The sequence below is a fragment of the Syngnathus floridae genome, chromosome 3, assembly GCF_059516105.1.
Source record: "Syngnathus floridae isolate MCC-2025c chromosome 3, RoL_Sflo_1.0, whole genome shotgun sequence".
Taxonomy (NCBI): domain Eukaryota; kingdom Metazoa; phylum Chordata; class Actinopteri; order Syngnathiformes; family Syngnathidae; genus Syngnathus; species Syngnathus floridae.
In genome coordinates this window covers 5125836-5139278 of record NC_142415.1, presented here as the reverse complement: position 1 = coordinate 5139278, position 13443 = coordinate 5125836, and positions in this window count along the sequence as shown.

The window sequence follows — 13443 nt, the reverse complement described above, 5'->3', positions numbered from 1 at the left end:
CAATTGAAATTCAAATTACAGTAATCCCTTGCTACATCGCGGTTCGTTTATCGCGGATTCACTTCTTTTTTTTTATTTTGAAAATGTATGAAAAAATTCACATATAAGTCGCTCCTCAGTATAAGTCGCCCCCCCCCCCCCCCCCCCCCGGCCAAACTATGAAAAAAACGCGTTTTATAGTCTGAAAAATATGGTATGCAAGCAGAGACGGGCACTTAACCAAATGTTGCCATTCCTTTTTGCATCCTTTGATCTCGACCAGGGTGCCCTACTATCCTTTCCCTCCATCCTTATTCATCGTACAGTCGTCCCCTGTCCCCCCCTCCGTCCTTGTACACGAAAAGGGCTTCGTCCATCCATCAATCTTCAGCCCATAAAAAAGTCAACAAAAAGTTCCCTTGTGGGGCTTAGTCGCTTGCCTGAGCCCACGTCCCTTGTGTACAAGCTTTGTTGTTTGGGATTTTTTTTTCCCGACTAAAGGGACTTTATGTGTTACAGCTAGTTTTGTTGTGCCTGTACCGAGAGTGAGTACCTGTTTACTTGAGAACGTGTTTTCTCTTAGTGCTTTCCACGTGTACACATTTTTTTATTTGGGTTTTCTTTTCTCACTAACGGGACCTTCTGTGTGAGTGGTTAGTGTTGTTGTGCGTGTACCTAGAGTGAGTAACCATTTGTTTGAGATCATGTTTTCTGTTACTGCTTTATTTTGACTGATTGTTGTTTTCTTTATTTGCTTCTATGAGTGATGCGCAACTGTGCACATTCCCATTTTACTCAGTTTTATAATTCGGGCTGAAGACCGTAAAAACAGTGGGCTGTTGTACTTTTGATTCAGCCTTGTGTTACTTTACAGTTCATTGCTGGTGGCTCACAGCGCAGTAAGCAGTCATGGAGGACCCAGTTACTTATATTAGGTACAATTATAGAGCAGATAATTGTAAAACAACAACAACAACGGATAAACGAAACTAAAAGGTCCGGGGATAATTCTTATATGCTAGTCCAGTCCTGGTTTGGATGCTGCGTAATGCTCTACTGAAAATATTGTAATTCAGATAAACAAAATTAAAAGGTCCGCGGACAATTTTTATATGCTAGTTCAGTCCTGGTTTGGATGCTGCGTACTGCTATATTGAAAATATGGTAATTTACTGTAAGTTTGGCAAGAATTGTCATTCACAAATATGTTGCAGTAAACACATATGGTACATACATTCAATATATAATATATATGTACATTCCACTTGAAAGAAAGCAGTTTGAAGACAAGTCAAAGACAATCAATTGAGAAAAAAAGGACATTTTGTCCAGTTACGTTTGTATAAGTGTCTGTAAAATTCCTATTTAAAAAGCAAGTTTGCTCTACAATTACTATAGAATACTGGAAATAACACCCCCTTTAAAAAAAAATAAAGGGGAAGGCGATCCCAAAATCTTCTACAATAGTATGTTCTATGGACCCCCACTAGTCTAATCAGTATTGCATTAATGCAATTAATCTGAATCATCACCCCCCCACCATCCTGACACACACACACACACACACACAAACACACACACACACACACACACATAAAACTTGTCACCATTGATGTCATTAATAATAATAAATTCCAGTCAATTTATTGTTACACAAACAATTTGACAATCAGGACTATTATACAAATTAATTGTCAATTTATTCATGACTATTAAGACGACAAATTATTATTCACTTTTGTCATTCTTTGCGTATTTTCACTTCAAGTCATGAGCCTGACCGAATCACACCTCTTATGAGAAACAAACTAATCAAAAGTGAAGATGAGAAACGCCCAATGTAGAGCAAAATAGGTGACTCTTCAAGCAAATCACATGAACTCAAATGTTACTAATGTGTCCAGTCAGAGATAGAATGCGTTGGAAGGTCTGGGGTCAGGGGATTTGGAGTGGCAGAAAGGAAAGCCGATTGTGGGTGACTGCCCGTGCTCCTTGTCAGGTCTCTCTATAGGCACTATCATCGGGAAGGAAATTGTGTTAAGTGTGCGGGTGTTTGTTTGCCACATTGAAGTTCTTACAGGTCATGCAAAGCTACAAGTAGAGCACATCAATCAAACAACCCGCTCAGAACATAGAAACCAACACACACAGACTTGGTGATGGAGTCAATAAAATTCTGTTGCCATCTTAGTTGTAGCCACACCAGATAATATGCATCTATAATGTCCCAAGATTGGTGAACATTGTTTGAACACTGTTTGAGTTTACATTGGATACCCACCATATATGTGAGGGGACTGTGGGTATGTGACAAAAATCCTCATGCATGTACTGGAAATAATGTTGATTCTTGCTGTGGCCACAAGACATGATCCTAATATTGTCATTTCCCTTGTTAACCATATAGGTCAATTTCTTTGTGTGCTAATAACTCTTTCCCTCGTGTCCAACGGTCACTACTTGCATTGAATTCTCTAGACAATTGCCTTCAATGTTCACAGGGGCGCGACTGGACATTAAGTAGACCACTTGTACGAGGGAGTTGCCACTTAATATATCATACAAGTTCAATACTCTGAATACCATCTTCCTTTGCTTTCTTTTCCTATGCTTTTAAATTAAGGTTCGGGCTTCGCGGTAAATATTTCCCATATTTGTCACAAATGTCTGTAATAATATAATGCAAATGATGCCACGATTTTCTTCACAGATAGTTCTTAATATGATAAAGAAAGTTAAATCAGTCAATCCAATGACACAATGTTTACATATGCCAGCGTTCTGCAATAGTAACAAGGATTCACAAGCTACCCCCTCTGCTGAAGCCTCAGGCCCTGAATATATCCATCCATCCATCCATCCATCCATCCATCCATCCATCCATCCATCCATCCATCCATCTTCATCCGCTTATCCGGGGTCGGGTCGCGGGGGCAGCAGCTTTAGGAAGGACTCACAGACTTCCCTCTCCCCAGCTACTTCATCCAGCTCATCCCAAGGGCATCCCAAGGCATTCCCAGGCCAGCTGAGAGACAGTCTCTCCAGCGCGTCCTGGGTCATCCGGGGTCTCCTACCGGCGGGACATGCCCGGAACACCTCCCCAGGGAGAAGTCCAGGAGGCATCCTGATGAGATGCCTGAGCCACCTCATCTGGCTCCTCTCAACGTGGAGGAGCAGCGGCTCTACTCCGAGTCTCTCCCGGATGACCAAGCTTCTCACCCTATCTCTAAGGGAGAGCCCGGACACCCTGCGGAAGAAACTCATTTCGGCCGCTTGTATCCTGGATCTTGTTCTTTCGGTCACGACCCATAGCTCGTGACCATAGGTGAGGGTAGGAGCATAGATCGACCGGTAAATCGAAAGCTTTGCCTTTTGGCTCAGCTCTCGCTTCACCACGACAGACCGGTACAGAGTCCGCATTACTGCCGATGCTGCACCGACCCGCCTGTTGATCTTGCACTCCAACCTGCCCTCACTCGTGAACAAGACCCCTAGATACTTGAACTCCTCCACTTGGGGCAGGATCTCATCCCCGATCCGGAGAGGGCATTCCACCCTTTTCCGACCGAGGACAATGGACTCGGATTCGGAGGTGCTGACCCTCATCCCGACCGCTTCACACTCGGCTGTGAACCGCTCCAGTGAGAGCTGGAGATCACGACTTGAAGAAGCCAACAGCACCATGTCGTCTGCAAAAAGCAGAAACGCAAAGCTGAGATCCCCAAACCGGACACCCTCAACGCCTTGTCTGCCCCTAGAAATTCTGTCCATAAAAATTATGAACAGAATCGGTGACAAAGCGCAGCCTTGGCAGAGTCCAATCCTCACTGGGAACGAATCCGACTTACTGCCGGAGATGCGCACCAAACTCTGGCATCGGTGATACAGGGACCAAACCGCCCTTATCAGTTGGCTCGGCACCCCATACTCCCGAAGCACCCTCCACAGAACCTCCCGAGGGACACAGTCGAAAGCCTTCTCTGTTAGGGTTGAGAGATTAGTTTCATACTATGATTATGTTGGAATGTAACCTGTAATAATTAACCTAACTTGTCCTGTCTTAACAAAGTGGTAGAACAAAGTGCTAAGATCCTTTAAACTGATTGACCAGCTGCAGAGGACACAATCAAAGTTGTTCTGTTTACACAACATAGTAAAACACCCCCTGCTATGATTTGATCAGAGGCCAGGGGTTTCACCCCCACTATCACCCCCACCCTGTTTCTCTCAATAAAAATGCTCTTGGAAGAGTCCTGAGTCAGACCTCATTCGATCATCGCTGTATGCACAGCGGCGAATCACTCTCCACTTGCAAGTGCTTAAAAGGGGCATACTGTGTGGTTCTCGTGTGGTTCTTGCAAAATAAGTTGTGAGTGAGCACCACTCTAACATTTTGGTGCCGTGACCCGGATCCCTCATACCCGCTGCTGGTGGACGGAGGATGACGTGCTGCATTGTCGACAAGCCAGCGTCCATTGGGAGGACCTGGAAAAGAAAGACCTGGGAAAAAAAATTCTTCGCTGGGCCAGCATCTTAGGTCTGCCTTCGTCTGACAACAGTGGATTGACGGGATCCGGAAGTGCAACGAACCAGGGGACAAGTAAGTAAAAGCCCTAAAGTAAAAGATGTGAAACGGGTAAAAAGTAGAGGTGCACGAGATATAGTTTGGGTTTAAGTCCCAGTGGAACAAACAGGCTAAGAAAAGCAGAGCTTCTTTTTCGTTCATCGAAGAAGTGTGTAGATTCTTCTTCGCCTGTTTTTCCAAGGTAAGGGATCAGGCTTGGGTTAGTGTCCCAGTGGAAGAAACGTGCTAAGAAAAACAGAGCTTCTTTTTTGTTAATCAAAGAAGAGCGTAGATTTTTCTTTGTCCGTTTTTCCGGCCAAAGAACAGCTTGGGTTTGACTCCCGGTGGAGGAAACGGGCTAGAAAAAAACAGAGCTTCTTTTTCTTAATTAAAGAAGGGCATAGATTCTTTATTGTCCGTTTTTCCAAGCTGTTTGCATGAAAGTTGTGTGGTTGAGTGTGACTGGTAGGATAAATCGACTAAAAAGCAGTTCTAGCATTGATCCACGGCAATAACACAGGCTAGTAATTTGTTGAAAGGTCAGTTTAAACCTGCATTGAGGATCCTCAAAGAAAAAAAAAACCTTGAAAAAAAACTGAAAAAACTAAAACTACTAAAATTAAGATGGGAAATAAAAAGGGTAAATCTCTAGCTCTTGAAGGAGATGAGAGGTACATGGCGAGTAGATTTTCTAATTGTATGCAATACATGCCGAAGTGGAAGAAAAAGTATGGAGTACAAGGAAAGTTGAAAGTTGAAATGTTTAACGTAGTGGTAGAACTTTTGGAGGAGGGTGTGGCTAGGAAACCAAAGGGATTGAGAAAGGAAAGAAAAGAGAGAGAAGTACCTTGTGCTAGAATGTGGTTGAAAGCTTCACAAGAGAGAAGAGAACAAATTCAAAAGACAAAAACTAGAAAGATAAAAAGTGATGAGGCCACCATTCAATTAAGATTTGAAAAAGAATTCAGGTTGCACAGTGGCATCCCAGTCAATGATGCAGCTGAGAGTGCTTATCAGCAACATCTTAAAAATGTGCTCCTCACTGGTTTCCCCCCTGAATTAGGCAGCTGGGTGAGGAAACACTTGAAGGAAGCTGACACTGCTTGTGTTACAACAACCATGCAGTGGGCCAGAGACGCTGACAAAGTGATTGAGAAAGGCAAAAGTTCTGACGTATTTCATCTAGATAATGATGATAATGATCTAGATGAAGATACAACAGTCTTCTTCTAAAGTTCCCAAAGGGGCAGAGGAAGAGTTAGAGGCCAACAAGGTCGCAATGTCAGGCTGGGAACAAGGCGGAGGACTCGGATGCAGAGTCGTTTCTTTCTCTGATTTATTCCAGCACACACACTGATTAAAAGTACAACTCAAAACGCCTCTTGCGAGGGAAAACACGTGGCAAAAAGTTCAAACAAAAGCGTCGCACTGGGGCGAGACAAAAAGCCTATGGGGATCAAGGCACTAACAAAAAGCGTCGCTCGGTGGCGAGACAAAAAGGCTATGGGGATCAAGGCACTAACAAAAAGCGTCGCTCTGTGGCGAGACAAAAAGGAGGAATCTTACTGAGAGCTCGGACGTCAAAGAATTGCTGGTGGTCGGGACGAGGCAAGACACACTGGCACAAGACAAGGGGAAGACACGGACTAAATACACACAAAATGGCGGGGACACAGGTGCTGACAATTAGTGTCAACTACACAGGTGCACACAATCGGGATCAGGGAAGACAAGACAACCAAACACCGAGGAAGGAAACACGAACTGAAACGGAAGGGATGACAAAATAAAACAGGAAGTAACGCGACCGCATGACATAACTCCCCCCCCCAGGGCCGGATCCCAGACGGCCCAGGAGCCTCAGGGTGAGCTGCATAAAAGTCCTCAAACAGTCCCGGGTCCAAAATATAACTAGGCGGCACCCATTGCCGCTCCTCCGGCCCATAACCCTCCCAGTCCACCAGGTACTGCCAGCCCCGGCCTCTTCTGCGCACGTCCAACAGTTCTTTCACGGTGTAGGCCGTCCCACCTCCCACAGTCCGCGGAGGCGGGGGCGGCGCAGGATCTGGCACCAATGGACTGTCCACAACAGGCTTGACCTTCCCGACGTGAAAGGTGGGGTGGACTGCAAGGGACCTTGGCAAGCGGAGACGCACCGCGGCCGGGTGCACGACCTTGGCGATGGGGAACGGACCCACGAAGCGAGGCGCCAGTTTCCTGGAGTCCCCCCGGTAGGGGAGATCCTTGGCGGACAGCCAGACACGTTGACCTCGCTGGTACACGGGCGCCAGACGTCTCCTCCGGTCAGCCATCCGCTTGACCCGGTCCCCCTGTCGGACTAGCGTGGCCCGTGCCGCCGACCAGACGCGACGACAGCGGCGCACCAAGGCGTGGGCCGAGGTCACTGTCACCTCCAGCTCACTGTCAGGGAAGACTGGGGGCTGGTAGCCATACACACACTTGAATGGGGACATACCTGTAGCCGTGGTGGGCAGGGAGTTGTGGGCATACTCCACCCAGGTGAGGTTCTTGCTCCACGAGGAGGGGTTCTGGGAGACCAGGCAGCGGAGACTTGTCTCCAACTGCTGGTTGATGCGTTCCGTCTGCCCGTTTGCCTCCGGATGATAGCCCGACGTGAGACTCACGGTTGCCCCTATGAGCCTGCAAAACTCCCTCCAAAACCTAGATATGAATTGGGGCCCCCTATCAGAAACAATGTCTTTCGGGAACCCATGAACCCGGAATATGTGGTCCATCATCACTGTGGCCGTTCGTTTAGCGGACGGGAGCTTGGGCAAGGCGATAAAGTGAGCCATCTTTGAGAATCTGTCTACCACCGTGAGTATGGTTGTTCGCCCATGTGAGGCCGGAAGCCCGGTGACGAAGTCCATGGATATCTCTGCCCACGGACGCGAAGGAATGGGTAGGGGATGCAGCAACCCCATACGGGCGCCGTGGGAGTTCTTATTCCGGGCGCAGACGGGACAGGCTGCAACGTATTCTTTGACGTCTGCCCTCATGGAGGGCCACCAGAATCGCTGCTGGATGACAAACAGGGTTCTGCGCATGCCCGGATGACAGGAGAGTCTGGAGGTGTGAGCCCAATGGACGACTTGGGATCGTAATTGATCGGGGACAAAAAGTCGGTTCTCAGGGCAACCACTAGGGGGTGGCTTGTTACCATTGGCCCGCTGTACCCGGCCTTCGATTGGCCAGGTCACTGCTCTCACCAGGCAATGAGGAGGCAGAATGGATTCGGGCTTCTTAATTTCTGGATCTGAGTTGTAGACACGGGAGAGGGCGTCAGGCTTGGTGTTTTTGGTTCCCGGTCTGTAAGACAGAGAAAAGTTAAAACGATTGAAAAAAAGTGACCAGCGGGCTTGGCGGGAATTCAATCTCTTAGCTGACTTTATGTATTCTAAATTCTTATGGTCTGTCCAGACCAAAAAAGGCTGCTGTGCTCCCTCCAACCAATGTCTCCATTCTTCCAATGCCAGTTTTACTGCCAACAGTTCGCGATCTCCCACGTCGTAATTCTGTTCGGCGGGCGTCAGCCGTCGAGACAGGAACGCGCACGGATGGAGCTTGTTGTCGCTCTTAGCTCTCTGTGATAGAATGGCCCCTACTCCTCGATTGGAGGCGTCCACCTCCACCACAAACTGTCGTGACGGGTCGGGAAGTGTGAGGATGGGAGCGGTGCTGAAGCGGTTCTTCAGCTCCTGGAAGGCCGCCTCCGCCTCCGCCGACCAGCGGAAGGGAACCTTAGGAGACGTTAGCGCGTGCAAGGGAGCCGTCGTGGCACTGAAGCCCTTGATGAACCGCCGATAAAAATTGGCAAAGCCCAGGAATTGCTGCACCTTTCTGCGTGAGTCAGGGGTAGGCCATTCCGTTACCGCGCTAACTTTCGCCGGGTCCATCTCAACTTTGCCCGGGGCTACGATGAAACCAAGAAAAGATACGGTGTTCTTATGGAATTCACTTTTCTCGGCCTTTACGTACAGTTGGTGTGCAAGGAGTCGTCGCAGCACCGTCTCGACGTGAAACCTATGGGTCTTCAGATCCGGGGAATAAATCAAAATATCATCCAAATATACGTACACAAAACTGTCCAAACAGTCTCTCAAAACATCATTTATCATGGCCTGAAACACAGCGGGAGCATTGGTGAGGCCAAATGGCATGACTAGGTATTCAAAGTGTCCTCGATGGGTGTTGAACCCTGTCTTCCATTCGTCCCCTTCCCGGATGCGCACTAGATGGTATGCGTTGCGCAGATCTAACTTTGTGAATACCCGGGCTTGCTGTAATTGGTCGAACACGGTCATCATCAGTGGGAGCGGATACCGGTTCTTGATTGTGATCTGATTGAGGGGACTATAGTCAATACAGGGACGTAGGGTGCCGTCCTTCTTGCCCACGAAAAAGAACCCCGCCCCCGCAGGCGACGATGATGGTCGAATCAGTCCTGCTTGCAGGGAGGAGTCTATATATTCGTTCAAGGCTTGCTTTTCAGGTCCCGAAAGAGAATAAAGCCTCCCCTTGGGTATGGTTGAACCCGGCAGGAGTTCAATGGCGCAATCATACGGACGGTGGGGAGGTAGGGAGGTAGCCTTGGCCTTGCTGAATACCTCGGCCCATTGGTGGTAACACGCAGGAACCCCGGTTAAGTCTGGGGTTTGCGCGTCTAGAGCAGGAGGCACAGCGCGCGGGTTAGACTTGATACAGGAATCATGACAGTTGGGCCCCCATCCCGTTATTTCCCCTGATCCCCAGTCTATAGCGGGGTTGTGGCGTTGAAGCCATGGATACCCGAGAATGAGAGGGTTCATTGGAGAGGTCACGACATGTAGCCGTATAGTCTCATGGTGGGGCCCAATCGACAGCGAGACAGGTTCTGTTATGTGGGTTACCTCAAAAAGTGCCTGTCCATTGAGTGCCTTAGCTTTCACGGGAGTGTTCAGCAGGTCAGTCTTTACCCCCCATCGGCGAGCAAATGCCCAGTCTATCAAGCTTTCATCCGCTCCTGAGTCTATTAGCACTTCAAGTTCTATTTCTTTTCCCAGCTGTGTAATCCTGCCCTTGGGGAGCACTCGCCCCGGGGACAGAGCCGCAGAGAAGGCGCTTACCTTCAGGGTCCTCCTCACCGGACAAGAGAGGAGGAGGTGTCCGAGCTCACCGCAGTAGTAGCATCTTCCTTCCCGGCGTCGCCGTAACTTCTCCTCCTCTATTAACTTAGCTCTGCCCAACTGCATCGGTTCTGGCTCCTGGCGCTGCCGATCCCCGTCCGGCCTGGAGTGGTTAGCGTCTAGGACGGAAGGATCGGCTACTGGGACGAAGGCGGGGGCGTTCCTGCTTCGGTACTTCCTCCACTCTTGCAGCCGGTTGTCTGTGCGGATAGCCAGAGCGATGAGGGCGTCGAGGTCGGTGGGAAGATCTAGGGGGATTAGCTGATCCTGTATGGATCCAGAGAGGCCCCGGAGGAAGATGTCATACAGTGCCGTCGCGTTCCAACCGCACTCCGCGGCCAGCGTGCGGAAACGGATGGCGTAATCTCCGACGGTCTCTTGTCCCTGGACTATCTGACAGAGTTGGCGAGCCTTTTCTCGGTCAGCGGAGATTGGGTCGAACACCGTTCGCAGAGCCTCGATAAAAGCGGGGAGAGAGCGACAGGAGATGGAATCCCTGGCCCATTCCGCGGTGGCCCACGTGCGGGCCCTTCCCGTCAGGTATGATACCATGTAGGCCACCTTGGAGCGCTCGGTGGGGAAATCTGCTGGGGACCTCTCAAAGTGCATCTCGCATTCAGTAATAAAGGCCCGGCTAAGGCCGGGTTCACCGGAGTAGCGCTCTGGAGGAGCCAGTCTGGCACCACCGGTCATGGGAGCTATTGCAAGGGGAGTAACTGGGGAAGCAGCGGGTGTACTGGAGGTCGCTGCTGGCCCCGCGTTTAAGAGCGAGAGCACGTCCTGCATTTGCTGACCCAGCTTTGCTACTTGGGTGGCGACCGCTCCTCTGAAGTCTTCTTGACTCTTAGCGAGTCCTCGGATTTCTTCACCCAAGTCGCCCACTTGCCTCTGGTGCTGGGCGAGCTGTGAGGCATGGGAGCGCACTGCGGCGCACAGGTGCTCCGACTCTGCCGAGTCCATGTCTGGCCAGTGTGTACTGTCAGGCTGGGAACAAGGCGGAGGACTCGGATGCAGAGTCGTTTCTTTCTCTGATTTATTCCAGCACACACACTGATTAAAAGTACAACTCAAAACGCCTCTTGCGAGGGAAAACACGTGGCAAAAAGTTCAAACAAAAGCGTCGCACTGGGGCGAGACAAAAAGGCTATGGGGATCAAGGCACTAACAAAAAGCGTCGCTCGGTGACGAGACAAAAAGGCTATGGGGATCAAGGCACTAACAAAAAGCGTCGCTCTGTGGCGAGACAAAAAGGAGGAATCTTACTGAGAGCTCGGACGTCAAAGAATCGCTGGTGGTCGGGACGAGGCAAGACACACTGGCACAAGACAAGGGGAAGACACGGACTAAATACACACAAAAGGGCGGGGACACAGGTGCTGACAATTAGTGTCAACTACACAGGTGCACACAATCGGGATCAGGGAAGACAAGACAACCAAACACCGAGGAAGGAAACACGAACTGAAACGGAAGGGATGACAAAATAAAACAGGAAGTAACGCGACCGCATGACACGCAAGCCACCATTCAAATCAAAACCCCCATCAGATTCAGACAACTGTTGGAACTGTGGGAAACATGGACATTGGTCAAGAGAGTGTCGTCATAAAAATCAAAACCAATCAAAGGGCGGAGGAAGAGGCGGAGAAAAAGTCAAATTTTTAGCATGACAAGCTTCCTCCCCCTTGACCGCTCATGCTCCGACAGATAAAGAAATAATAGATGTCCATACGGCATGAGACATTCTGAGTGCATTAAATGAAAAAAGGAAAAAAAAAGTGTTACTTTTGGTTTAGATTCATTGTCAGATTATAGAATGACAAATGACCAGGGATCAAATTGTGTGCACACTAAAGTTAAAATTTGCAAATCAAGTGGTAAAGAAATGCAAATTGCTTCCAAAAGATAAATAAAAAAATAGAATGTGCTGTCCTCGCTGGCTTCGCGGGACCAGCTCATGATCGACTGCAGGAAATGGCCAGCCTGTGACGAATCATTGGTGCCGGGGACCCCACCCCTCGTACGCGAGAGCTGTGCATGTGTGTGCGTATGTGTTAGAATGATAAAATTGGCTAAACTTTTAGTGCAAATAAATTGCTAGACTTTGGTCTATCCAATTTGCACCGCAAAACAGAAACAATTTTGAAAAATAAAAATGAGAGGAAATCTGTTTGCGGGCAGAAACTGATCCACACTGAAGCATGTTAGTGTCGAGCCCTCATGAGGAATTAGGGAAAAAAAACGACAGAACATGCTTTCAGGAATTGGAAGTAGCAACATTGTGAATTTGAGAGATTGCAATGCTACATTTAATAGAAATACAGTGGAGCCTCGGTTTTTGAACATCCCGGTTCTCGAACACATCGGTATTCTATTAAAAAATTCGAGATTTCTTTGCTTCGGATGTCAGACGAAATTTCGGTTGTCGAACCTAGCGAGATGAGCCGAGAGGACCCGCATGCCAACTGACTCCGTTCGTTATTACATTCTCGTTACTCTGAGAATTGCATCGACTCTTATCATGCCTCCAAAGGAAGCAAGTAGGAGCAGTAAAGCCATCCTAAAACACAAAGACGCTCTTAAGGCAATGTGACAGTGAGCGCCCGGCGCGCTGCGGTTGCGCGATCGGATCAAATTAAGCTCCCTGCGCACTGAGTTCCACTTAAATTTTGGAAGGTACATAAGGACATTATAAATATTTTCTAAATATCAGCGACGGCTCTGTCACAATAATGCGACCAGTGCAGTGTAGTTGCGCGGTCGGCGACGCGTTACAGTTGCGCATTCGGCAAAGCGCTGCAGTTGCGCGATCGGACAAAATTAAGCTCCTTGCGCACTGAGGTCCACTTAAATTTTGGAAAGTGCATCAGGACTTTAAAAATATTTTCTAAATTTCAGCGATGGCTCTGTCAAAATAATGCGACCAGCGCGGTGCAGTTGTGTGGTAAGCGACGTGCTACTGTTGTGCGGTCGGCGGTGCGCTGCAGTTGCGCGATTGGACAAAAATGCGCAAATGAAAAAATGCTTAAAAAAGGCAGTTTTTTGTTTTTGCTTGGAACGGATTAAATTTGTTTCCATTATCTGTAATGGGAAAACATGATTCGGAATTCGAAGGATTCACTTCTCGAACAGCCTTCTGGAACGGTTTGTGGTCGAAAACCAAGGCTCCACTGTAATTGATTGGTTGTGTGATGCGATTATACAAACTTCTATATGTGAGTTAAATCTGAGAGAGTTCTTCAAATGTAAAAAGTAAGAAAAAAATTCTGATTAACATGCCAGCATTTTTTTTGTGTTGAGTTTTTTTTTGTTGGACTGGTGGATTGTTCTATCAGGAACCTTGAGTTGAAAATGGTACATGAATGTTGTGTGGAGAGCCTGGATAAATTGGGACCAATGTGATGGAAAGACTCCTTTTTGGAGACTGTGTGTGAGATGCAAATGAGCATTGATGAATGATTGCCTGAATGAAAGGAAAATACAGGTTGAATGGTTGAAGTTGTTGGGGACTGTTAGAGATTCGCTCACTCCAACTTATTTTGCAAGAACCACACGGGAGACAAATAAGTCCTTTTAGACACCTGCAGGTGGAGAGTCCATTCGTCGCTGTGCGTACAGCGATGTTCGAATGGAGGTCTGACTCTCGGCTCCTGCAAGAGCATTGTTATTAAGAGAAACAGGGTCAGGGTAAGAGTGGATTCAATAGAGAAAGCC